The 26,925-nt window shown below is 37.5% G+C and overlaps 1 protein-coding gene across 4 annotated transcripts in view; it reads right to left on the bottom strand.

Moving 5' to 3' along the window:
• chrm3a (cholinergic receptor, muscarinic 3a) overlaps positions 1-22,772 on the bottom strand; it is an 81,501-nt gene extending 58,729 nt beyond the window's left edge. For 2 of the 4 annotated variants that reach the window (XM_044135711.1, XM_044135708.1), the window contains exon 1: positions 22,486-22,771. The gene's annotated coding sequence lies outside the window, so the exon portion shown is untranslated. Of the gene's footprint in view, positions 1-18,846; positions 18,927-22,485 lie in introns of all 4 variants that reach the window. The other 2 variants (XM_044135712.1, XM_044135710.1) reach the window with 2 other exon arrangements.
• Between the last annotated feature and the right edge of the window lie 4,153 nt (positions 22,773-26,925).

Genomic DNA, 26,925 nt, shown 5'->3' with positions numbered 1-26,925 from the left:
CACACATTTCAAAATATCTCCATCCAAATTACCTCTAACACTGAAACCCAGAAAAGCTTCTCGAACGCTAAAGAGGTTGGTGATCTCATCACCGTAACTACAGCTGATGATCTCAACATGCAACGCTTCCTATTAAATGAGCCTTAACCCATGGAGGTGGACCAATTGGCAGGAAATGAGATCAAATTGATTGGGAAACAGATGGAAGCGAAGAAGCCCTGATAAAGCTCATGAGGCTTTAAGGGTGCAGATGAAAACAAGACAAAGTCGGAGAGCAGACAGCATGAAATCAAGGACAGATTGGATGAACTACGGGGCTTAATTCTGCAAGGCTTAAAGGAAGATAAAGGACCTTTTAAAATCAGAATGGTTAATACTGAGTCTGTTCTTGTGTTGGAAATATTTTAAGAGCAATAGGAGAAAAGAAAAAAAAAACTTTGAACAGTACCTTTGACTGCTTCTTCCACATTTCATCACAAAAAATATTCTGTCTGTCACAAAACTAATAAAGGGTGGAAATAATCTGCCACTGTCAGCTGGTGAGTATTCTTGTGTAATATTTCCAGGGAAAAGGGCAAGACAACACACCAGCTAGGCCTTAAACCTTTGCTAAAAGAAAAACCACTTTCAGCTTAGTAATTATTTAAAGACATCTAATTCCACATGTAGACAATATCTCTGCTTTTTGCAGTCAATTTTTAAAGATGACAACAGCCAGTCTGCCTTTGTTGTTAAATACGTCAGCAGTTAAGTTAAAAAAAATAACCGCCTGTATATGTAAACAGTTAATGTGGCATGTCAAATCTTATCCAACATTTCCATGGAGATTTAGATTCGACAAAAAACTTGATAGAAAAGCATGAACTTTGGATTGACTGATGATTCAACGTTAAACATAAAAGAGAGTGTGGGTGTCTGGACTGGGTATCTGTTCCAGTTAAACTTTACTTCTTACCTGATGATAGTTCAGATAGACCTCACTCCCTAAAACTCCCTTTCATTACCCTGCACATGACAGTAAAGGCATGAAAAATAAATGAGCTAATTCAAAGAAGAAAAAAATATATTAGATTGTCTAATGAGGAAAACAGAGTAACGTCAAAATTTAACAAATGTGATTTTTATATAGACTGGTTTTCACTTTTATTCACAATTTTAAAAAAAAGACAATTGTATGGATATCTCAACCAGTTTACAGCAGTTTATTTTATTTGTAATCTACAAATATTTCTCACTATTGCACTGAATTACTGTAATGCCAAGAGGAAGAAACACAGGGACCTAACATGTTCAATTGGGTGCGCAAGAAAAAATGATTAACGTTCTGCACATTCTCCCTGATTTCACCTCTGATGAGAAACAGCACAGTTCCACAAATTAGTTTGAATTTTTACTGCATCGGGGGTCAGCTCCGGTGGCAGCGAGACGAGTAATGGTTAAGAATGCAATAAACGGCTTCCGAACGGCTTGGAAGACTTGCTGAGTGCGTGAAACTTTTAAACTGAATGGAATGTGAGATGAGAGGCTTTTGAGATGTAAATGACTCACGGCCATTTAAATAAAATAAATAAAACACTCCTCCCAGCATATAAATCCCCAACTTAATTTAGCTGAGTCAATAGAGCGCCGGGGTTGTGACTGATATGAAGTTCCTCATAAAGCCGCAGAAGAGTCTTTAAATGTAACTGAACAGAAAACAGCGATGCCACAAATACACACTTGACTGGATATTCTTAAATAAATCCATGTGTTGCACTGAGAAAAATACACAACTTTTTAAAATGAAATTGAGTTTTTGATGTTTGTGTAATTAAGTCTCCCCTTAATTACACAAAACCTGACAGGCTGCAACACATTTCAAAAATGAAGCCTGCTGCACGTCTAACACTATTGATCCTGATTGAATAAGCAGTGTGAAATATTGGCTCTTCTGTGTTAAGACAAGTCAAATCCATATCAAACACACTCATGCAAGTGTTTTAAATAAACATGCTGTCGGGTAAATTGCATGAGTTATACTCAGAGGGACATAAGTCACATGTCGAGGGTAGTTATGAGCCCAGGGGGTGGATAAACATAAAAAATAAATAAAAAATCAGAGCATGGTCTCCAGATCATTAACCCTTCAGAGCTCCACTGACCTCAGATGTTCATTTGATCTCATCATGTTTTGGTGAGTGTGGAAGAGAAATAGTGTGAGGATGTGTGTGAGGGGGGGAAGGCACCACTTTGATGTTGTAATGCAAAATTTCTTTTATCTCACACGGAGCGTTTGAGGCTTGGCTGGCTGTCCAAAACTCAATTAGAGACGGTCTGAGTGTGAACCGACTGCATAAGAAGAGGTGTGAGGCACTGAGGTGTGAACAGGATGGATGGATGGATAGATGGATGGGCGGATGGTGGACAATGAGATAGTCTTTGGAAAGCTTAGGTCAAATCCAATAGCTACTTGCAAGACTGACCACTGTCTGACCTGTACAATCAATGAGTTTTGGTACAGTGAGAGGCACGATCCACAAATGGAGAAAATGTGGAAGATTTTGAACATCCCACCCAAGTATCTACAAGAGCAACACAGACTCATCCAGACAAGAGCCCAAAACAAAATCCACAACACAGTAGACCTCAATGGGACCAAGTACGTAAGTTCAGTGTTCATGATGTAACCACAAAAACTGCAAAAACACAAAATCTTAGAACGTATTTTTGGTCTAGTTTCTAGTGGAAATATCTTAGTGCTCTTGAAATACGACAAAACCAACTGACAAGTAACTTTTCAATAAGATGTAGGAGCTTGTTTTAAGTAAGTGAGTCATTAAAATTGATGGAAAAAGTTTTAGTTCCATTGACAGTTTAACATGGGAAAAATGCCGATGGAGCTAATACTTTTTCACTTAAAACAAGCTTCTGTATCTTGCTTGAAGGTTACTTCTAAGTTATTTTTGTTGTATCTCAAGTGTACTGAGATATTTGAACTAGAAATTAGACCAAAAATACTTGGTAAGATTTTGTGTTTTTGCACTGCTGACCAAAATTAACACAAAGGCCCATCCCAGAAAACATCTTGATGATCACCAATATGGTTAGTAGAATATTCTGTGGACCGTGAAAACTAATGTGTAACCTTTTTCCAGGCATATATCCAATGACATCTGACTGGGAAATCCAGAAAAAGAACATCACAGTGACAGTCAAACATAGTACTGGTAATGTAATAGTCTACGTCTGTTTGCTGCCTCAAAATCTGGATTACTTGCTGTAATTGACACTAATTTGTAATTCCATGGTTTTCCATGACTTTAATAGTTTTACAGACTTTATGTCATCCATGTTTTTATATGAGATTCTGAAGTGCAACGCAATACTGGTGTAAAAACAAGAATGACATTCATTTTCTTATCATTAAACCTTATTTACATTTGAGGACAGCTTGCTTATTAAATCATCTTCATCCTGGCTGCACATTAAGAAATATTCCTAATGCTTATTTAGTCCAGCTGTAACTCAAGGTTTCATCATCACAATGGCAACAAAACCTAAAATAGTTCAGTAGCAAAAAAGCCCCCTTTTTATATGCTCCCCTCAGCCAACCCTGTCTTTGTTGTTACTCTGTTGGTTCCCTTGGTAAAGTATCCCAGTGGAAAGAAAAGTTGAATTAGAGAAATGTACATAGACTGGAGAAAAGGAAGGTAGACGAGGCTGCATTTATTTGCTGTGACATAAACTGGACTGGGAGACCCCCTTTTTCCCTCCCTTGCATTCTTTGATGACACTCAAAAGATGAACGGCGGCTAGGTGAGGAGGCAGAAAGGAAGAAAGGAGAGGAAGAAGGGAGGAAAGAAGCAGAGGTACGGCTTTTTACATTGGGGTCTTTCATCTCTCTCCTACCATCGGTCATCAGAAATGGGAGAACACTGACTGCCAAACAGAGCGCCTCATTCCATTTCCATTTAGCTCTGAGAAACAAGGTGCTGTATCGCTGTGTCCCGAAAGACGCAAAGAGTTATCCATACGCAGAGGAATCCAACTGCACTGACAAAGTTGCCGTGCCAACTCGGAAATATTCTGTCTTCGCATAAAGAAGGTCATTTATAAGGGAAAAGCAATTTCTAGCCTTTATGTTGCAGTCCCTAAAAGATATTGTGACATCGACAAAATCTTCCAAAAATAAATTGCAATTTTTAAACGTATCCCATGGTTATACATAACCAGAGAATACGACTGGATGTCTCAACAAAAACATATATTAACTAGACTTGTGGGGAACTTCTATAAAGGAAGAGTATTAAACATATAAATTATCCTAAAATGTTTGTCTTTTCTAATAACCATGGGAACAACATTCTGGGCGATTTGTTTGATTTTTGCCAAGTTATTTGTGTAGTTTGACCTTCTGATACTTCGCAAACAGTAGGATCTAAACACTTAAAGGCGAATCAAGGACTCCCCACTGGCAGCACATATAAGTAAGCCAGAACAGAGGAGTCAAAGTGAGAGGAGAAAAACAACTTGATCAGATAAAAAATTAGATCAGAAACAGTTTGAACACAACTTCAATAATGCCAGAGCTTCAGGAGAGACACAGATCAAATAAAAAAAATGACTAAATAAATAAATACAATAGAAGTGATATACTGACTCAAAGCAGCTGCTAATAAGCATGCAAGTACAAAAAAAGTATTCATTGCACGTTCACAGTGAATGTTTCAGGAGACAAAACTGTTAGGTGACTCAAAGATTGCAAGCAAACAAATTTCCCCTTGATCTGCTGTGACTGGCGGATGGCAGATAGAAGGTGAAAATAGATGACATTTTTTTATTACTATTATTTTTCAAAGAGTGCAGAGAAACCAAGAGGTGTATAAACACATTAAACAGCAGAACCATAATGCACATTTCTAACTACGACACAAAACAATTAAAGGTTGTGCAGAAATGGGAATAAACTTACAACTCGATATTCTGTTGTAAACTATTTGCTCTACCAAACCAGTATTTTTTTTTATGTGTTACAGTTCTTAGGCAAAAAAAAAAAAAGTAAAATCTGGAACATGTACAACAGCAAAAGCCTAAAAAGGTAAAAGCAGCAACTTTATAAAAGTTACTGCAGCTTTAAGAACAAATGTATGCATTTCATTCACACAGTCTGCTGACTGTTTTTATTTTATTTTTTTATCCTCTACAGAAACTATCTCAGTTTTAAAAACATGTCATACAATGAAAGCAATATTAAATGCATAACACTAAACTAAGAGAGGACTGCACGAGGGTCTTCAAAACACAATATTTTTTTAAACCATTAGCAGCGAGCTGGAAGCATTCCTTTGGTGTTTAACAGGATTACAAGGAGTTTCTTTCAAGCAGAAATTTATTTCACTCCAAGTTTGTGCAGAATACTTTCTTCATGAAAATACAGAAAACTGCACGGAAATGTCTGCATCCTGGTTTTTAACTGGGTTAAAATAAGAAGTTAACAGAATTATTTGAGATTTCAAGTTGTTTCATCGATTCTAAAGTTATTTATGTATTTTACCAACTGGCTGCTTTTGAATATGTAACAGTGAATTACAAATGTAACTTCAAAACACTCAACATTTAGCAACTGTACATTGCTCACAGCTACAGTACTTCAGCCATACCATCACTGAGTTCTTTTACCTTCTATGGAAATATAAATAAATTTAATCAGAATTTCCTCTTCTACCCGCCACGGCTAAAAAGTAATTTCTTAAAGTGCTGAAACTCAGTTTAAGTGAATACTTGATCTAAAAAGTACCTATACAATGAAAAAGTAAACAAAATGAGCCAAAGGTTGCAGAGTAATAAAAGACAATAGGATTACGAAAGTGTGAAGCATGATCAAAACAACTCGCAGCAGCCAGAGCAGTGTAACAACTTCATCAATTCAGCTCATAAACAGATCCCTGGTTTCCAGCATGGACCGAAACAAAATGCAAAAAGGTTTGAGATCCACCATATCTGCGATGCCTCCCCTCTCTGCTGAACCGGGAGGTAATTCTGCTCATAGTGACTGTGGGCTGCAAAGTGACAGCGGTGAATTAATGATTCATTACGCTTAGTGTAAGCAAACAGCGAGTCAGCGATGGAGCAAAATGGATTTATACACATATCCAGCGCCAAACCGTGGTATTTCTTTATCCATTAAAGAATATTCAAACACCCAGGCAGGTGAAAAAAAAAAAAAAAGTAAAAGCAGCAAAAACCACAGGATTTAAAAAGAAAAAAAATCTGGTTAGATTGATCCTATGACAAGTCTGAAAACCCGAAAACTCCAATGCCCCTAATTATTAATTATAAATGAGATATATGGAAACCTAAGCTTGAGGCTAAAAGAATTTTCCATTTTCCTCTCATTAAGGCAGGTCACTTGAGCCACTGCTGCAGTTCAACCTTGCCATATGTTTGTAGGTACAAGATCAAGTAAAACTGTAAAAAATAAAATAAAAAAAAAAAAAAAAAGGCTGCACAGTCCTTTTGGATGTTTGATGCTGAAAAAAGCTTCATAAAATTTTGAGTCAGCATGTCAAACATAATTCTCCAGTGAGGGATTAATATGGAGAAAATTGCACAATTACAAAGCGTGGTGTACATGCATATTCCATTAAGAGAAGGGGAGATGTGACTCACGATGTGGCTTAGAAAATGCTTATGTCTGATAGAGGAAATCGTCTGTAGTTCAGAACGTCATGCAAACAAGTAATGCAGCAGCTTTTCCACCTGTACAAGACAACAAACTCGTTATTCTCCTGTGTCAACGGATTTCCTAAAACACAAAATCCAGCCGAGCATAACAGATTCACAGATGAAAGTTGTTGGGTTTTTTTTTTTTCTGTGGTTCATTCAAAGGACACTGCTGCTGAAGTTCACAAATCATCTGCTCCTCTTATGTTTCAAAGGCCTTTCTGACACTAATCAAAAGGCATGTGACAGTCATTATTATTTACAAAAGTTTTCAAAGATGATAGGATCTATTTTAAAAACAGCTAGGTGTCACTGGTGAATTGGAATCTAACAACATCCCCCCAATATTAAAAATATGATGGTGTTTTTCATCAAAATGATTCAAAAGCTTTACAGTTGTGGCCAGCCTCAGTTGATCCAATGAAATAAAAGCAATTTATTGCTATTCTATTACACGTAGCCCCCCAAATTTGAAAATGTGTGTGTTTTGTGAAAGACTCTGATTTTCAAGTAAGAATAAAATTTGTTCTTAGGTTGCCTTTTTGTGTGAATAGAGGGCTTTCAGGCTGGCTGACACTACTCGGTTGTAAAAGCATTAACGAAGGCATCATCAATTGCGTGGCTACGTTTTGGGTAACTGGTGGAAAAAGGGAAAATTGTTTTTCTATCAAACTGATGATGATGCAAATATAAATGTTGTATTTAAAGTTGTATGTAAAGTTTCCTTTCCACCCGCTGGTGGAGTTAATGCATTGCTACACACTATAATATTAAAAAGAATTCATAATTGCATTTTTTTCAACCTTACAGTCACCTTGCAATTTTATGGCATTATTTTTGCAGCCAGTCTTGTGGTTGCACAGCAAGCAGCATATGTCTCACTGATGGATGAAACATAAGCAAAGATTGAATGACCTCAGTGTTTAGACAAGTGCTGTGTAAGGTTGAGCCACGTCCTGTCACTTCCACTGAGTGATTGCAGCGAATGTGAAAACGGCCCAGATAATCACGACGAGGCTCCGTTAATGGCAATGAGGGCCTAAGAGGGTTTGAGCAGGGGGCTAATCAATGTGTGGCCAGCCAGAAAGGCAAATTAGAAGTGAAAAGAAATCTTAGCGTGTGTGCTGCTGAATTTAAAAAAATCAGAGTTTTCTTTTGTGGATGAAGAAATCTAGTAAATCTTAATATGTGAATGATTTCTTTATTTGTCTGGAAGGGTTAAAATCATGGATTCAAATAGTTTTACCTCAGACATGTGAGCCTCTAAAGGATAAAATGGAATACGAATAAGAATGTAAAAAGAATAAATGAAATAACCATGTTACTCATCCATTTATTGCATGTCCAGATATTGACACTCAGGAAAAATATAAAACAATTAGCTTTTTTATTTTTTTTCACATTCCAATTAGATACCAAGTCTACTGTATTGTGTTGAGGAAACTATTTAAAACAGCATATCTGCAGCAACATAAAGAATATCCTTTTCCTTCAAGGTGAGGAGTTATTGCAGCTGGAATGGTGTAAAAATATTGTAAACAATGTGCTCTTTTTGGCAGCAGTTAAGTTTTAAACATAACAGGAACAAATGCTCCAGAGAAATAATGCCTCCCCTGGATGGGAACTGAACAACATTCTTTCGTTTTACTTTGTCCTTGGCTGTTCAAAGGATTTAACAAAGAAACAAAGTGATTTTAGAAAGCTCCCAGTCTGCAAAACACACAATCAACAGCTCTGTTTATTTAGGTTCTTTTATTACGCTGTTGTAGTTTTATTGCAGCCAGCAAACAATGTAGTTGTAAAAAATAGGGTTAGGGTTAGGGTTGCACCAGCACTCCCACAGGCTGGTCCTGTTTTAAAGGGAAGTTAAAATGCATGATGGTAGTGAGTTTGCATGATGTTCTCAAAACACTGAAGCAAATAAAGCTGTAATTATGTGCAACAAGTTGTAACAAATTGAAACCTAATTCATTTGAAACATCGGTAAGGGTCATCTTTCATGGTATAAAACCTTCTCATTAACATGGAATATTGTCAATATATTGTGTAAATAAGACCAATAGGAAAGATTTTAATATGGAAATTGATTTTATGACCCACACATTTTTTGACACTCTGCATAGAAGGTAAATTAAAACAGGTGAAAAGTTAATTTATTTCAGTAATCCAGTTTAAAACTCTCAGTGTTATGACCCAGAAGGTGATGTGACATATTTCATATATTTTCAGGATTTTGGCTTATATCTAATGAAAACCTGAAGTGATATTTTTTTTTTCAAAAATAAAATATTAAATAAGACCAGTAAAAATAAAACTGAAATTTAATTTCAAAGTCCACTCAGTCAAGAAGAAAGCAGCTGACAAATGGAAACACCACTTCAGTCAGTGTCCAATAAATATCACGAGTTTTACTTTCAGAATGAAATTTCCTAAATAAAGTTATTTTTTAATACTTCTAATTTATGGAGCTGTACCTGCATTTTGAATTAACTACCCTTAAGCCTTTTGACAGATGCGTCATTTTCCCCCTCAACTGCTTTCAGACACATGCAGCAGAAGGAAAATTAAACACTGGCCTCATCACCAAAGACTGAATCAGACGATTACAAGTTGAAGAATTTAAACTGTCTGCAGCCTCCTCCTCTCCTGCGTCTGCTTGCCTTGTGAATGTTTCTGGTCACTGCTGAAGTATTTCATAGCAACAGCCAAATGGTCTGAACCCTAACTCCACCGAGCCACTGGCAATTAAAACACATGGACCTGGCACTAATGTGATTGCGTTTCTCGACATTAGCGTAAGATAGTCTTTGGGAACTAACCACCGAATTAAGAAGTCCAAACAGTGGATTGAGAACAGTATAAATAACCTCTGCCACATCCTGATTATGATATATGGAGAGTAAAGTGTTTTGCTTAAACCTGCTGCCAAACCCAAGATACAATAAAAGAGGTAATTACTGAACCAGGGAAATGACTCACACCCTGTTGCTCTCAAAAGAGTAGTTGATTGTTGTCAACTTATTATGTCACACTGAATCCTGATTCTCGGTGTTCAAATAATAAGCAGAGGTAGGTCACAAGGTCACTCCTCACCCCTGGTGGTTCTCACCAAGCTGAGGATTAAATGGGATCTGACTCCTGTAATAAAAGAGGCATCAGAAATATTAGGCGGTCAATTATGAACTCTGGTAAAAATGAAATGTAACAAGATTACATTAAAGAGCTTTACTGGGCTAATCTGGCTGAAACAGAGCAGTGAGAAAGGCCTGGACAACAAGGACAGAACACAAAAAGGTGGCAAGGAGAAATTTCAGAGGATTAAAAAGGGTTTACTAAACAAATTTAGCAGTTTTATTGTGAACTGTAAGTACTTTTATCCAACCAAGACACACGCCAACAAATATACAGTTTTAGTGAGTCGTTTATAACAAAAATCTCTGGAAATGATGCCCTGAACAAGAAAATTGATCTGTTGTGTGTTGTGATAAAATGTTTTGATGCCATTTGTTTGTCTACAAAATGATTAAACAAAAGTGTTTAAAACAAGTTTGGGCATTGCTCCATCCACTGACTGTACTCGCTTTTCCTTGCAAAGTTGCTCTAAACCCTTAGGGCAATTTAGACGGCAATACTTGCTTTCACACTCGGGGTCGAAGCCGGAGCACCGTGAAAGAACTCAAATATACACATTAAGAGAATGCAAACCCCATCAGGAAGACCCAAACCCAAGACTCAAACTCACTACCGTAGACATACGCCTTGTTTCCACTGAGCAGCACGGCACGGGTTGGTGAGGTTTGGTACACTGAATTAATTATCAGGAGATTCTAGAGGAGGCAGAGACCCAAGTGGAAGTACAAAAACATGCAAAAGGAGAATATTACACAATAGGTTAGCTTTAAAATTGATTTAAATGTCTCACAGACACTGAGAAAGAGCCCCACAGCAACTACAGAGAGATAAACAGCAATAACAAGAAGAAACATAAATGCAAACAGACATAAAATCCTCAAAAAGCAAATCAAAGCAAGTACAGAAAGTTTTAACCACAGCTACCCAGAACATATCTGTTTGTAGCTGCCTCAATTTTGTTTGCGACATTTTTTCCCCATTGAACACATCTTCTTTAACCCAGCTTTGAAATAAAATGCAAGACAAATTTAAAATAAAAATTTGTGCCCACTCCAGAAATATGTAAAATCAATACACAGAATAATGATAAAGTAATTCAAAGATCATAAAAAGGCCTGAAGGTTTAATAGAGCATTAGTGCTGACACAAATTAATGGCAAGAAATGTCATCAAATTTGCTTTGTGCCTCCCCATCGACACAACTGCAGATCCAAATACAATCTTGAACCTTCACAGTGAGCGGTTTTATTTGAAGCCCTAGAATCCCCAAACTAAGGCGGCACCTTGCTTTATTTAGTCTCCTGCCAGTTCTGCCACAACAGAACAGCAAAAGTCCATCAAGTCCTACATTTTTCATGTTTGCCGTTTTCATTTGGACAGATCTACACTAAGTTCATGCCAGGAATCTAAGGAAATAAATCAAGCAGATTTTACCATTGTATTTTTATGTTTACATCATTGTTTTAGTTGATTAAGTATTAATAAATAATAAGACCCAGTAACCTCTTTGAGGTGCCTGTATATGCAATGAATAAGCCTAGCTCAGGTTATGATTACATTTCATTGAAACACAGAGGGTATCAAGCCAATAAACAGTCTATCTAACATTAGCCATGCCAAAAACCTGTGTGTGGAAAAATGCCAGGCATTTCCATCCATTCTCTCTCTCTCTCTCTGGCTTCTGGACTGCAGCTTATCCCAAAGACACCACTGTAGCTTATGTATTTATGGAAGACCTTTCAGTAACATTCTTGGGGATAGTTTTTAATTAAGTTTGGACAAACAGACAAATGAGGACTGATTCTAAAAAGTAGCTCTCCGACTCATGTCATTGTAGTTCTCCAACAAAGCTTTCATATTGTGCCAAGTTACTCAAATTCCTGCAATGATCTTCAGTCTTATCTCTCAGTTAAGAGGAGGTAATCCTTGGAGATGTATTAAAGGTTTGCACAAGTCAATCCACAAAAAACTTGAGAGGTTCGAAAATAGCAGGGGTATTAATCTGGAAAAGTAACTCCAGAGACTGAATCAAAACAGTGGGTCTGAATGCAATTATTTAATTTCTCTTTTCCTAATTAAAGGTTTAAGAGTCGCTAATTACGCTGCACTGTGACTGCCTTTTTGTCACTGTGGTTAAGAAGACTCGTTTTCTCCGTGGCAGCTTGTTGTCAAGCTGGCATGTAGAGTGCAAGGCAAATTAGCCACAATGTAGCTGTGTTGTTGGTTAGCCCATCTCTCCCCAAGAGTATTCTCCATTACTCCTCCTGAAAAACATCCTCAGGTTCAGTCAGTAACAGCTTCATAACTCTGAGACCAACCTGCATAGATTTATTCATGTTATGGTAGAGAAAAAAAAACAAACATAAAAAACCTTCAAAAACTGACCTTTTTATTTACAAGTCATAAAATCCTCAAGTGAAAGTAAATAAACTTTCATTTGGGCTGTCACCTTTTCTGACACCATTGAACATGGTGTTAATTTTCTTCATTGACATTTCTGCCAGTATTCTGTCATCGGTCTATTTAAAAAAATCTAAAAATAAGAACAAATATTTTGGAAAGCTACAGGGCCTTGTGAAACAATTCAAGTCTTCTAAGCTTTTTCAAATTTTCAGACCAATAAAAAAAGGCACCACCAATACCAGAGGTAATTTTGTGAAGAGGTTTTCAACTCATCCAATACGAGTAACCAACCATGCCGCTCAAGATAACAAAATATTGACCCAAACACCTCTTTGGGCACAGCCTGAGAAAACAAAAAAGTGGAACAAAATTATTTCCACTCCCTTGGGTTGCTTCAGACTCATGTAAATGTCATGTGCCTGAAGGCTGAGGCTCTAGCTGGCTTAGATTAATTTTTACTCCCCATAGTTCAGCCAGAGGGATGTGCTCTACATCTTGCCCAAGTCTGGCATAAGTTCCAAAACTCTCTGTTCCTTTCTTAAATGTCAGACACACAAAATGAAGATGAATACTTAAAGGCAGATGCTGAACCAGTCGCTCTTTAAGAACTTCACAAATTGCCTTGGTCCCACCTGCTTCATTGAGAAACATTAAGCAGCGGAGTGGCTTATTTCAGTTTGCTTTGAAACCACCGCTCCAACTTTGTTGCCTGGTGGGAAGTTGATATTGCTGTGACAACCATTAAGCTACACAAAAGAAAACCTTCAAGCCTCATCAAGTACGGGAGCAGAACAACCCAACCTGAGATGAATTAATCAGGCGAATGGCTACAATAAAACAACAGTGTAAGTAGTTTATATCAAGTTTATATGTTAACTGTAACATTAAAGACCAATAATTGATCCCCAAAGCACGAGTGATCTTTTTATGTCATACGATCGCAACACGCGATCTGGTGTAGTGGTTAATTTTGCCGTTCAGGGACAAAGAAGAACAGATGCTTTTCCTAAAAGGCACATAAGAACTAATGTGTGTGATTTCAGCTAAATATTTACGTCACAAGGCAGTAAAAGTTGCTATTTACCCCTTGCCTGCCACCCTCAAAAAGCTTACACGTAAGACAATGGGGCAGTGTCATCATGACAGTTAAGAGGTCAATACCCTACATTCGAGTTAGAGACACATATTAACAAGAACATAGTCATAAAAAGAAAAACATAAACCAACCTTAAATGAAATGCTACAGAGTAGGACGTTAAACCACAGAATACAGTTTTGTTCATGTACTATGCTGAACTTCTGCAAAAAGAATCACTGCCAAATCTTCTAAGACCTTATTAAGTGCAGCTGGCAACTGCACCACATAGCTGAAGCAAGTTGGCAGAGGCTCCTATCAGCAAGTTCAAATCCCTCTAAAAATGTTCCTGCTCATCCTTCGAAAACTGCATGGCATTGTGAGGGAGCTTTACGAGTGTCCTTGTCCACAATTACGATCACGTGATTAGAGCATTCAGTTTCTGTTGTGCTACACACTGCTCCTGAAGGAGATTTTAATTAGTTCTTCAGAATCAGATCGCTCACTTTGTTCAATGGCATAACAGGTGTTAGATAAAAACAAATTGTCTTTCACTGTGTAAAGCAAGTGTGACCACGAGATTAAACGAATGTATTCAACTTGTCAACAAGTTGGCCTTTGAACAGGCAACATTAGGAAACACCGGACCATGTAACATTTGTGAGACAAATGTTACATGAAAGAAACTGTGAGACACAGTAACAAAAATGGGACTTTGGAAAAGGTACAATCAGTTAGAAACAAAGTTATATTTAGAGAAAATGAAACATTAATAATACACAAGAATGTAGAACAGACACATCCCACTATTTCGAGAAGCTGATTCCTGTCACTGTTTTGTTCTTCCGTATTATTGGCTTCGTTTTTTTTTTTGACAAGTTAGAGGTTCTTTCAATTGTGGATGTCCTTATGTTAGACATACACAAAGAAGAAAAATCAAGATGTCAAAATAGGAATTAGCATTTGCATACCTGTCATCTTTAAGAGGGAAAGAAGCTATTAAGATTATTAAATTTGTGACTTATCATGATAACAAACTCAGATCGACCACTTCTGTAAATAATAACAACTGAGAGCAAGACTGGATTGTTACTTTTGCTGGTAAGCTCTCACTGACTGACAAAGAGAGCACAAATAAATACAAAAAACTGGCGACATTGCGTCCTGATTAGAAGCATACATCTTCTACTGAACTAACTAACTAGGAGATTATGCAATAAGTGAGTTTAATTTTTAGAGCCGTGTTTGTTTTAGGAGCTCTGATGTTCTTTCTCTGCAGTTTTATTGCCAAAACTTTAAATAGGACTGTGCAGACACTAATGGATAAAAAAGGTTCATATCAGTTTTGAGTTGCTTTGATATTTAGACAATCCAGTGTATGAGATGTACTTGAATACACCACAAAAACACATCTATTTGCTGTGGTCAGAGACCTGTCAAAACAATATGAGTGTATTGTCACATCTAAAATGATGTACACAGTTTGAAGTGGTTGAATGCTGCAGGCAGATGGATTTGGACATGTTGCTGAGTTTTCTCTCGTGCCAGTGACAATTCAGCTTGACCTTGTTTCAGGTGAGTACGTCAGTTAAGTGCAGTACGAGCAACGTACCTTATTGCTGTCGAAAGATGTCTGTGCCGACATAATGTTGTGGTTCAGTCCACCTTTCTTTCTCCCCTGTATCTCCACAAAAGTTTAGTGATAGCTGGGAATCGTCTCTCTCTCTGGTTTGGTGTCACTATTTAAAGATGTGCGACGGATGTGCATTACGCACTTAGTTCTGCACATAAACAGCCTGCATGTGTTCATATTTAAAGAAAACCTGTATTTGTTTTGGTTATTTGTTCATGTTGAACCAACAAAGTCCCTGTGACTTTGCCAGACATTTGGGAGACCTAAACACAAATGCTTTGTGGTGAAGCATTTTTAAAATAGCATAAAGCAGCCTTTTAGCAGCTTTTGTAGGGTGGCTAATTAAATATTACAAATAACATAACAAATATGACTATCTTGAGAGACAGTTATACAATCACCAGATAATAATTTAGATCTAATGACAAACAGTAGGTTTTAATAACTAATCTAAAGCAAATACAAGGTTACATGTGATTAGAGTCATTAGAAACCTGAGGCTTGACTTGGATTTGCCCCTCAAAGACTTAAGACCTGACATGCACTTGGAAATAAAAATACTTTTAAACATCTCTTACTGGGGGTGCAGCTACACTAACAAATAGCTTTCTAAAGAGATGTTTGGTCTGATTATGACCATTTACAAAACGCCTCATGAAATTGTTTTCAATGTGGAGATTGCTAGTTTCAATCAATTTACATTCCACAGGTTTACTTTTAATTTCATGAATCAGTGTTGGCTTACAATAAATATACTTTTGCTTCTGAAAATAATTTTTTTTATGCTATTGCCTAATGAAATGTAACATTTTCTGACGTGCCAATGTGCTTTGATTATTACCCACACCATCGTCTTTCTTTTCTTCGCTGCATTACAAGCATAAAAGGTGCATGAAACAAAGACAGAAGAAAGTTGAAATGATAAAATCATTTGTTAGATTTCCACCACACACCCGTCTCTGCAACACCTTAAATTGTGATTTCGTAAGGATATGCTTTCATGCCCACGGCCTGCAGTGCAATTTGCCTTGGTTGAAACATGCTTGATGAACTATATCACAAAAGCGAGTGGGAGTTTGACAGAAACAAACAAATGGAGGTAAAAAGGGTGCAGCAGATATTTTCCCCATCTGACGCGGAAAACATTTCATGTCAGAACCCTAAAAACTCTTACGCGATGATAACTGCAGAAAAATTTGTTTTGACAGGAACCTAATGATATAGCAGGATGTAATCTTGTTTTATGCTGGAGAAATTTGACTTCAAACACTTTCAATTTTGTTTCAGATAAGACTCTTGTTTTGACATTAGTTGGGTTCATCTGCAATCATCTCATGCTGACAATGGAAAGAACCTTACGGTTCCAATGAATGTCGAAATCAACATTTTTTGATTGGATATTGTAATACAAAATATTACAGAAGGATTCAAATTTATCCAGTGTCTGTATTTGAGTGATCTAATGAATTTATTGATGACATTTTGGGATTCACAGTACACTGGTAAAGGTGTTGAGGCAGGTCATTTTGGATAGCAGTGATCACTCTTTACCACACCATTGATTTGCACTGACCTTTCCTACTGTAAACACAATAAAGTCCAAATAGCCAAGAGACACCCATAGAGTCACAGATTCCTCAAGTCCCTTCATTATTTTCCAGATACCCTCTGGAACAATGACTCATGTGAATACTTCTCATTTCTTTCCTCAAAATCAATGCATATTCAGGTCAGTAAGATGTAGTAATAGTATTTTTGCTAATCATTTTCATTTATCTATACCGTCGATGGATTAACTTCTCTCATCGACCAAACCTTGTCTTCCCATGTTAACGGACAAAAATCAAGTCTTTTTGACTTATTATTTTTACATTGCTTTCCTGAACCGATCTTTTAAGTGCCACATGTCTTCCATTTTCCACACAGAGCAGTCACGGATGGTTAATGTGTTATTCATTTTCTTACTTTACATGTCAAGTACTTGTCGAAAATGTACCATGGTGCTCACTGAGCAGTAACTTTTGATAGAACAATGAAAGAAAGGAGTTTTAAAAATTTGGTTGAATAAAATCATGCAATCATCCATTTAGAAGCGTCGGCTTCCTTGGTCAGACACTCAGGTGAAAATGTACTGCTGCTCGTTCATACATGATCTGCCTCACGCTCCACACAATATAAATATACAAACATCTTGGTCCCTTGCAAAGGCTACTATTTCTCCTAGTAATGTCTACACCTATTCAGCCCGTTCATAACCCACACCTCGACCTGCTGCCTCTAAAGTCTCCGTAATCTGCTCATCCATGTCATAGAGGTTATTTAGGGCTCATGATCAGGCAAATATATGATGGAAGAGTAGATACCAAATGCATAATATTCAGTTAGGATTTCCTTCACATTGTGATAAGAACTTCTTACATTTTTTTACCACTTTATTATCAAAATATTAAGAATTTATTATTTTATTTTCTGTTCTTTAGAGTTTACCTTCGTCCCCAGCAGCACCTCACCCACACTCTCAATCCCTGCTCTTTAATTGTGTCATTTGCAAGTGTTCAAGGTTTGCAGAGAAATTTGAAAGTCAAACCAATAACACATTCAATCACAATACCTAAAACTACATCCGCCTTCTCTTTTATACAAACAGAAGTGATAGTTCCACCATAGACTTTACTAAATATTTCCCACATCAGACAAAAAGAAAAGGTTTGTTGGCACAGAACCTTAATACTCTTCAGAGCTATGGTGAGACAAGCATACCAGAATTTACATTTATTAACAAAATATTTCTCATTGAAATAGCTGTGATGAGTTGGCCCCAACTTCAGGATGGACAATCTGAACTTTAGTACACCAAGTTCAGTATAGTGCACACCTGCTAACTCAATCTCTCTTTGTCCCAATGGACCTCTACTGGAAACACTGACAGGCAACTCGCTATCAGTTTACTTTCTGAGGACAAACAGAGAGCAACACACCGTTAGCAGTCATTCATGGGGCATAAACGAGTTTGCTTCCATCGAGGGAGCAGCAGAGAGTGACGCAGTGTGAGAAAACCAGTGGCACATAACGGAGGCGGGTTAGTAAAAGCAAAAAAAAGACTAACTACAGAGTCAGAGGGAAGAAAGGGAATAAACACGGGCCAAGACAGACAACCCTGGAGGAACCCAAAAAGGGGGGAAACACATCAGTCCAAGCAAGAATGGCAGTGGAGTGCACAAAGACTTTGTATACGTAATCAAACTAAATGCAAATAGTGGTACCTGCTTTTAGGGCAACATTTATGGCCACAGTGGACAAATTCAAACATGCATGCTGTGAGATGTACTGTACACAAAGCTTCGTTGCCTGCTTCTTCATTTCTTCATTTCCTGCTCAGTGCACGACACTTGAACTGTAACCGACTCGCATTGTCTTAATCTGTGTGTAAATTGTAGTTTGCTTGACATGCACAATTTCCTGAGATAAACACAAACCACCTGCGCTATTAACAGCTGCAAAGTTTCTACCTTATTGCTCCCAATAAGTGGTTGACGTTAAGACAATCTGCAAAGGTCAGGGAGTGATAAATGTCATCTCATATTAGCAAGGAAAGACTAAATTGCATCCTCGAGGCACAATATTCGCCAGTAACAAAACAATAAAAGCACGAGAAACAAAATCAAAGAAAAACATCATCTTCTGTCGAGATATTATTTGCAGTAGGAGCCTGTAAAACCATACCCAAACCTCTTCATCAACAGCCACATTAAATATGCAGCCTTTCTGTCTAAAATGTCAAGCTCAAGTCTGCTTCTGTCTTCCCAGCACTGCGTCTCTGAGGCAAAGCAGGCGCCATGAATGTGGGACAACAGTAGCTGCCCAGAAAATGGAGACAAAGACATAGAGGCAAAGCACTCACCTCATAAGGCTTTACTGTAATCACACCCTCCGGCAGCACGTCTGCTCAGCAGAGGAACAACAGGAGATGGGAGAGGGAGGCTGCATAAACACAGTTGTTTATGGGAAACTTAATTGAGCGGAGGGTGATTGACAGCCTTCTATCCAAAACTTTAAAAAAACAAACACAAAGCACACCTTATTCTGTCAGCTCTGGTGGAGATAACCAACAAAACTTTTTATTTTTTAAACATTAAAAAAAAACAAAAAAAAACAAAAGCCACCCCAGCTGAGATATTTAAAGGCCAGCTGCTGGGATATTTATTTTTATATTTTATGCAGTTGTTTTAATAATTGAGCTGAAGATGGAAAAGTTTGAGCCCATGTGTGGTCTAAAGATAGAAACTGTGCTTTGCTTTGTTGTGTTCTGCATGGCTGTGGAAGTGGATTAAACGGGCTTTAACATCAAGACGAGCTCTAATTAAACCCAATGGGGGAGTTAGCCTTTCTGTTTGGCCAGCTGACTCCTGTAAAATATCCATCACTGTCTCCTACTGCATGCTCTTGAAGCAGGCTGCTGGTGCCAGAGAGCATACAGGCTAATGACCGTCTTGCTACATAGCTTTGTAAACGTGATCAAACCCCTTGATTTCTAATGTTTCCATTGGTTTTAGTGGGATTCTAGGTTAAAATGTAGCATGCCTACTGGAAGTACTTTGCAAATTAACATGTTGCAAACATGTCTCTACATCTTTGAACATAGAAACTTTTTTTCTTTTTTCTTTTTTTTTTGCCCGTTGTTCTTTTCAAAACAGCTAAAGCTATGTCAAATTGCATTCTGAGTATCTGTGAGCATTAATGTCCAAGTCTTGGCTCAGATTCCCAGTGGCTCAGGAGACAGGGGTCCTTCATGTAACCGGTGGGTTGCCAGTTCAAAATTCTCATCTCAGTCAGTTTGTTGTTGTGTCCTTGAACAGGACAATTCACCTGCTTTGCCTGCCGGCAGTGGACAGACCGAGATTAAATGGCAATTTTGCTTCTGTCAGTCTGCCCAAGGGCATCTGTGGCTACAACATAGCTTACCACCATCAGTGTGTGAATGTGTGTATGTAGTTTAATCCCCTTTGGAGTCCTTGGATTCAATAAAACACTGTACTTTTGACTGCATGTTTATTGTCATTGCCCTGATGTAGGGTGAATCTTTGCCCCCTGTCTTGAGTCTTTTGAACCTCAAGGCGATTTTCCTCCTGTCCACCCATCTTGCCATCAAGATGTGGTAGTTTTCTACCACACAGCCACATTTGCCATGGCCTCTAATTTGCTAATGGCAAACTTTTAAACTGTTTGTTTTCTTTCAACTTTTTTTTTCTTGCCATTCTTTGATAAAGGCCAGACTTTTAGACTCACAGTTGTTCTATTAAGAGATTCTACGGTCTGAGATGTAACTATCTGCAGCATTTCTACAGTTATATAGAGCCTGTTGGCTGGTTCTCTTAATATTAATCTATGCCTGTGAGTGCAGGTGGACGACCATGGATTGTAGTACGATACTCTCTTTCCCTCATGACTTATTGGACAGTGCTTTGTGAGATGTTCAAACCTTTGAATATTATTTTACAACATTTATACCTAGACAAACTCTGCAAGAACAGAGAAAGCTCTCTTCTCTGCCAAAATAATATCACTCTGTTCTTGCAGCACTGCTTTTGAAGTTCTTGCAGCTTCTACTGGACACTCCATCAAACAGAACAAATATTATATACACAATTTGCCGTAGGAGTGACCTGTGAGGACTAGAGTACCTCAGTTGAGTTCTTATGAAGAATGGCCTGTTTGAAGTTTGTTCTTGCTCTTTTCACCTAAAATAAAATATCAAATTTCTTTCTTAATATGTATTGGCCTTACCACACTGGTTTAAACTTCTCCACAGACTCGTTCACATACTTTCTCTAAAATACATCTGAGAATCTAACAGAACAGCTGTATTTATACTGAGATTAAATGGTCAATAGCTGGACTCTATTTTTAATGAATACCACCTTCTTTACATACTTTTTAAATTAAGCTTACTATGTGAAGTGAAGCTTGGTGTTTCAAGAATTGCCTCAGACTTTGGGTTTTGCTTTTCAAATATCAAAAAGATGATGATCTTGCTGGAACAGTGAGATACGTTAACACATTTTGTCCACTGAAGAGCCACAGCTGCAAACAACAAGCACAAGTTAAAAACAGAAAACAATAGCCAGCCTAAAATTCTACAAATCCATTTGAATCTCATTTGTTTATCCCATAAAATAGACTGAATCCAAAAATATGTAGTTTTTTACATCTACAGTCTGTGAAAACCAACGCATCAGTGCAGTCTGGTGAGTACAGCAGAGACTGAAAGCAAACAACATTCTCATCCTGCACTGAGCCATCCAGACCTCTGTCACAAGGGTCGGTGCTCTCAGTGTCCTGCCCTCCACCCACCGCCCATTTGTGAAAGTCATCACTGTGATCAATACAATGGCTTCGGCTCGCCTTAAGGCACAACAAAACTATCTATCAAAAGAAGAAAGCCTAAAAATTATATATTACTGACCACAGCTCAACCAACACATCACTCCTTGAAAGCCCTTTTGTGTTTTCTCCTTCACATGTCTTTCTTTTTTTGAGGTGGAGGACTCCTCTGCTACGTTTTTCACCAGAAAATGCAGGCAAAGTCGTAATATCCCTTATTTCCCCCCAGTTTACACTTTCGCAGGCCTTACTCTACCTTCACCATGGCACAAACTTCATTTCACAGCTCTGCAAGCAAGGATTTGTTGACTTCAGGAAAGGAATACACCTTAATTGTGTGTGTTTATACGTATGCAACAGAATTCAACTCAGAGCCATACAGGTTCACAGTCACGGTGTAGTGCTTGGTGATTTATGCACAACTACTGGAAATGTCAAACTCGCACTCTGGCTTTTGTTGTGATGAATAACTGCTGGCCAGAAGGAAAATATTTGTACCATGGCACAGATGTCATTCGCTCTGCTCTCGCTCATTATGCAGCACAATGTCAAAGTACCCCCCGGTCACATTCCTTCACATTGCCATCTACGGCCTTCATAAATAAGCAATAAGACTAATACATGAATGCCTTCCACTTGCCATGTAAGGAGACCATTAATTTTCTTCACAGTCCGGAGCTAAGAAGAGAGAGAGAGAAAAAAAAAAAGAATGCGCAACTTTTAATACTTTGCGCCCCTAATAATGATAACTTTCATTTTTATTTATTCAGAAGAGTAAAGCATTTTTCTTCTTTTTTTTGAATGTTTTCAATTAACTTCGCAAAATGCTACTCTCTCCGTCGTATTTTGGGAGAAGCAACAGAGCGCTGAGGGATGGGCAGGGATGGATGCACCGGGGGGGAATCAGCAGCAGCAGCACTTGTTTGCCAAACTTGCAGTCGAATAAAAGCGGATTACATCGAGTTTGCTTTAAATAAACTGCGCGAAGCTCTTTCACTCTAGAGTCATGCAAAAAAAAAATTCAGAGAATTTTTTTTTCAGCAAGTTTTAAGTGCGTCGAGGAAAATTTGGCACATTTACGCAGCTTCTAGAATCGGTTCTGTACCACACGTCAAAACAAATCACTTTCACTCAGTAATTATAAACTTTCATTACTTACCTCACATCAGTCATTAAGTCAGCGGTCACATTCAGCAGAAGCAGAATATAAAATGACAATCCATTCAAACTCCTCAGTCCGTGGTTTTGGCTCCGTGGCTTCGCCGAAATTCCGGTACCGTCCGGTCACACACGAAGCGCTAACGGCATCTCGCTGGGCAGGTTCTCCACCTTCCACGCTTGCCGAGCCCGGGGCTTAGGCGGGGATGAGCGGAGAGGAGCACAGTGGGATCTCCAAGAGCGCACGGGAGAGTCACTGCGTCAGGATTGGCCAGGGGGAGCTGTGACGCACCGACAGGTGGCACACCAGTCGAATAAAAACAGTTCGGATTCATTCATGGGCAACGGCTCTGGGGAGGCGACCTGAGCAGCAGATTTAACCGATAAATACATTAAACCAGACAAGCTTGTTGTTTTAGCGCTTAAAAAAAGGAAACGAAAACTACAATGAAGGGAGTTTTTTAATTGAGGTCATATATCTCAGCATGTACTGCGGTTTTGAGAAAATAAAACAAACGGCGTCATTTCAAACAATAGATTATGCACAAGACGACAATAAGAGTATGCAATAATAATAAAACAAAGTAATAATAAAATATATTTAGCTACTAAAATGTTGTACATTCCACTTTAGATTTTTGTAAATATTTATAAAAAAGAAATAAAGTATGATGAAATTAGTCATTTTGTTCAACTCACCAAATCAGTTTAACAAGCTATTTTTATGATTGTTGTACTCAAATTGTTCCAATACAACTGAGCTAATTTTCAATTTATCTATATAGTGGCTGTTCATAATAGGTCACATTTTAAGGCAGCTAAAAGAAAATTTAGTCAGTTCAATCCAGTCGTATAGATCAATAGAAATTAATAATTAGATTTAATGATACAAAGCAGTCAAACTCAGTTTATTACACCAACAACTTATTTTTGCAAAGAAGCCTAACCAGATGCATGGAATCGGGTTCTTCCTCTCAGCACAGTGGGCGGGTTTTTACATAAAGTTTTAAAATTTTCAGCAATCTTTCTTACAGAGCACTTTTGTGGGAACGTCGGAAAAGAGAATTCCCTTTTCACACAAAGGACCTCCAGCATAACTGGCTCAGCGTGAGCAGCCATCTGCTCCAACCAAGGGTTTCAGAAAGACAGAGCAGACACTCAAGCAACACGGAAGCACTGTTTCAGAAGAACTCTCTTCCTTAAAGAAAACTTCAAGGGTTGTCGGCAGAAGTGGCTCTTCTATGTGAATGACTTGGTGGATGAATTACTGTAAAGTAAAGTGTTTTGGAGTTGTTGGACTTGATAAAAGCAGGCCATTTTCCATTTACACATTACATTATACCATTGCATGTTTCCCATGACATTGTTGCATGAGAACACTATCCCATGTCTAGCATTATTGCAAATGATTAATATTCTAGATGGCATAATGTTTATTCACAACCTGTCAAATAAAGTGTTACCAAAAAAATCCCGTGAAAACATTTTCAAGTTGGCAAAAGTTCTAAATGTGTGAATATGTTTTTTTCAACAATTTCTGTACATCTGGTGGCTGCAGGGATGTGGGAAATGAACCCTTCAAACAAAGCTTCCTGCTCAGCGTCGTCACAGGAGCCCACTGGACTACATATCCTGTCCCATGGAAAGGCAGAATGGTGAGGGGTACTGAGCCAGCTTCCACTAAAATATGCAATACTCCTGTCATCCTAATGCCGCGTAGACTGGTTGACACTCTACAAGCACATTTTCCCCATCGGCAGTTGTTTTGCATCCTGTAAGAAGAGAGCCACTTCTTTCCATCTGGATGGTCTGTGCATAAAACTGTGTCTGCTGCAAAAACACTGGGATGATAGAAAGTTGCTGATTTAAGGAGTTAACGTTAAAGAGTTCAAATTGGGTTTGATGTAAACCAATTTCAATGTATCTGTGACTACAGGTGTGAAAATATATTTTGTTGCAATATTGACATGAAAGGCAATTTATCCCCTTATTATGTAGCAGCAACCAGACAGAAAACACTGCATGAAGGCGCATCTAAAATTGTGGATGAAAAACTGCTGTTCATAAAGTTATATTTTTTTTAATTTATTATTTGCCATAAAAACTACATTGAAAATTTTGAAATGACATGTCAAGCATATCAATGTAAAATAAATCTTAGGTCATAAATTGTTAAAAATAAGAAAAAAAAAGAAAAAGAAAAAATACTCAACTCAAGTCAACAATACTTTCCATAGGTGCCTCTTGCAATTTCACACTGTCTGACTCCTGAAGAACTGCATGAACAGTCTGATAACAGAGTAACTGTCAACCACAGCGCTGAGATATCACTTTAATTCTAATATGACCCGTTCAATCTATCTCACCTTCTGAAAGGTGAAAACAAGGAATTTTAAACATTTGAATAAATGTTTACTTGCTCGGCATCTGAACAAATCGGCTGAAGCCTTTGAGATTCTGCAGGCAGTCAGAGCGCCAGACAGTTAAGCTAAAAAGATAAATCCTTTCTCAGATACATGCTTGTCCAATTCTATTATAGCCCACAGGGAATCACGTTCAGTGAAAAAGAGTAAAGAGCAAGAGGAGCTCAAGACTGCAAGGTAAAGATATGATCTGGAAAAAAAAAAATAAAATCACCACAAATGTTTGTTATACTAAAGCACAACAAAGCCACGAGAAATATGAGAAATGCCTAAAAAGGTCAGATTTCAGAGGCAGTCCAACTCACATTAGAAGCAAAAACATACATTTGACACAGGTGATATAAAAATATCCGCATTTTCACAAGAGGAATTATTTGAGACTTTTTTTTCTCTTTCTTATAAAAAAAAAGGGACCCGCTCCTGAAAAGCATTTTCCTAAACAGGAAAATTTCCTTTGCCAATGCTAATGACACACCAGGAATGATAATAACTGAAAATAACATTTTAAAAAAACATACACAACTGAATCAGAACTCCCATGTATAGAAATGGTTACTTTTAAGAGAAGTTTATTAAGAAGATGAAAAATTATTGTAGAACTTTTTGCACTTTTAATTTTCTCAGTGCCATATGTGGATAAAAATGTTTTGGGGCTTTCAGAGGACAATATTAGAAAACAAAGTAAGATTCATTTTATTTTTATTGTAGTTTTATTTTAAAAAAAGTAGGATATGGCACATTTATTACTGTGTTGAATCAGTTTATTTTCAATAGACCATAAGAACTAATAAACAGGAGTGCAGTGGCTGTAAGTTAAAACGTGAAGGGTTTTCCTGTGGTGGCTTTCATAACATTCCATTCGCTTATTTGTTGTTATCTCATTTTTCCTGTTCTATTTGTCTCATTTTGTGAGACACAAGTGTAGTGGTAAGACAGCATCTACTGTGCTGCATTAATGCAGAGTTTATACATTGGTTGACTGAACTTTGAATCAATATTTGATGACAATGAAAGGAAACAGTGAACTAGTTTAAACAGAAAAAAACAACAACATTATTTTATTTGCAATTTTTGAATAATAAAATCGACAACATGAAAACGTCTTGCGTCACTGCTTTAACCTTAAATAATTTACTTTTTGCTAAGACATTATTGCCGCAAATACAACAGAATGGTAGATGTGATTTCACAGTGTGAGTAATATCCAATCTTTCTGCTCAAACATTTGCACTGAGTGGCAAATTGAAACCAATAAAAGTAAAAAAAAAATCACATTTTTACTAGACCTTTAATATTAACAGAAGCAGCATTTACAAAATGAAGAGTATACACTGCATTACATGTTTTGGTTTTGATCTCCAGCAGTGACGGTACAATAAAAACAATCTCTCTTTGAATGTCTAGACGAAGACAAACAAGTATCAAATACAAGCTTTTATAGAACCGTATTTATGAATGTTTGTGCTGAAAAAATGTGAATTCATCCTCCCAGGAGCAATTTCACTGTGTCTGCATGTTGTTTTTGTCTGTATGCGACACTTTTAGACAAAAGAAATATTTGCATATGAATACCAATAATGGGAAAAATTCTGAGGCAATCCCCACTCTGTTTTGCTGCTCCTCTATTATTCTCTAGTTTTGTTTGGTTTTTAGATCTGCATTGCTTATATCATGTCCAATGTTTTTTTTTGTTTGTTTTTTTTACAAGCTTTCAGCCTTCTCATACTATAAATTAAAATGTATCCTGTCTATTCCCAAAGAGCTTCACTTCTTTTTTTTTTTTTTGACATTTCTTCACTGACCTTGATCATAGCCTGACTTATCATTGCCACTGTCATCCCATCCCTTTTCGAAGTTGTTAGAAGAATATACAAGTAAACCCAGTCTTCCTGGATCGCCTTGTAGAGCTTATTTGCCACACAGTCTGTCAGTCAGACTCTGGGCTTTATCACCATGAAAGCTCTTCAAAGTAAACCTTGTTGCATGAAATATTTGGCAACATTTTTCTCAGAAATGTA

The sequence above is a fragment of the Gambusia affinis genome, linkage group LG13, assembly GCF_019740435.1.
Source record: "Gambusia affinis linkage group LG13, SWU_Gaff_1.0, whole genome shotgun sequence".
Classification (NCBI taxonomy): domain Eukaryota; kingdom Metazoa; phylum Chordata; class Actinopteri; order Cyprinodontiformes; family Poeciliidae; genus Gambusia; species Gambusia affinis.
Note: the sequence above shows the minus strand (reverse complement) of the source record. Positions and strands in the feature narration are given on the sequence as shown.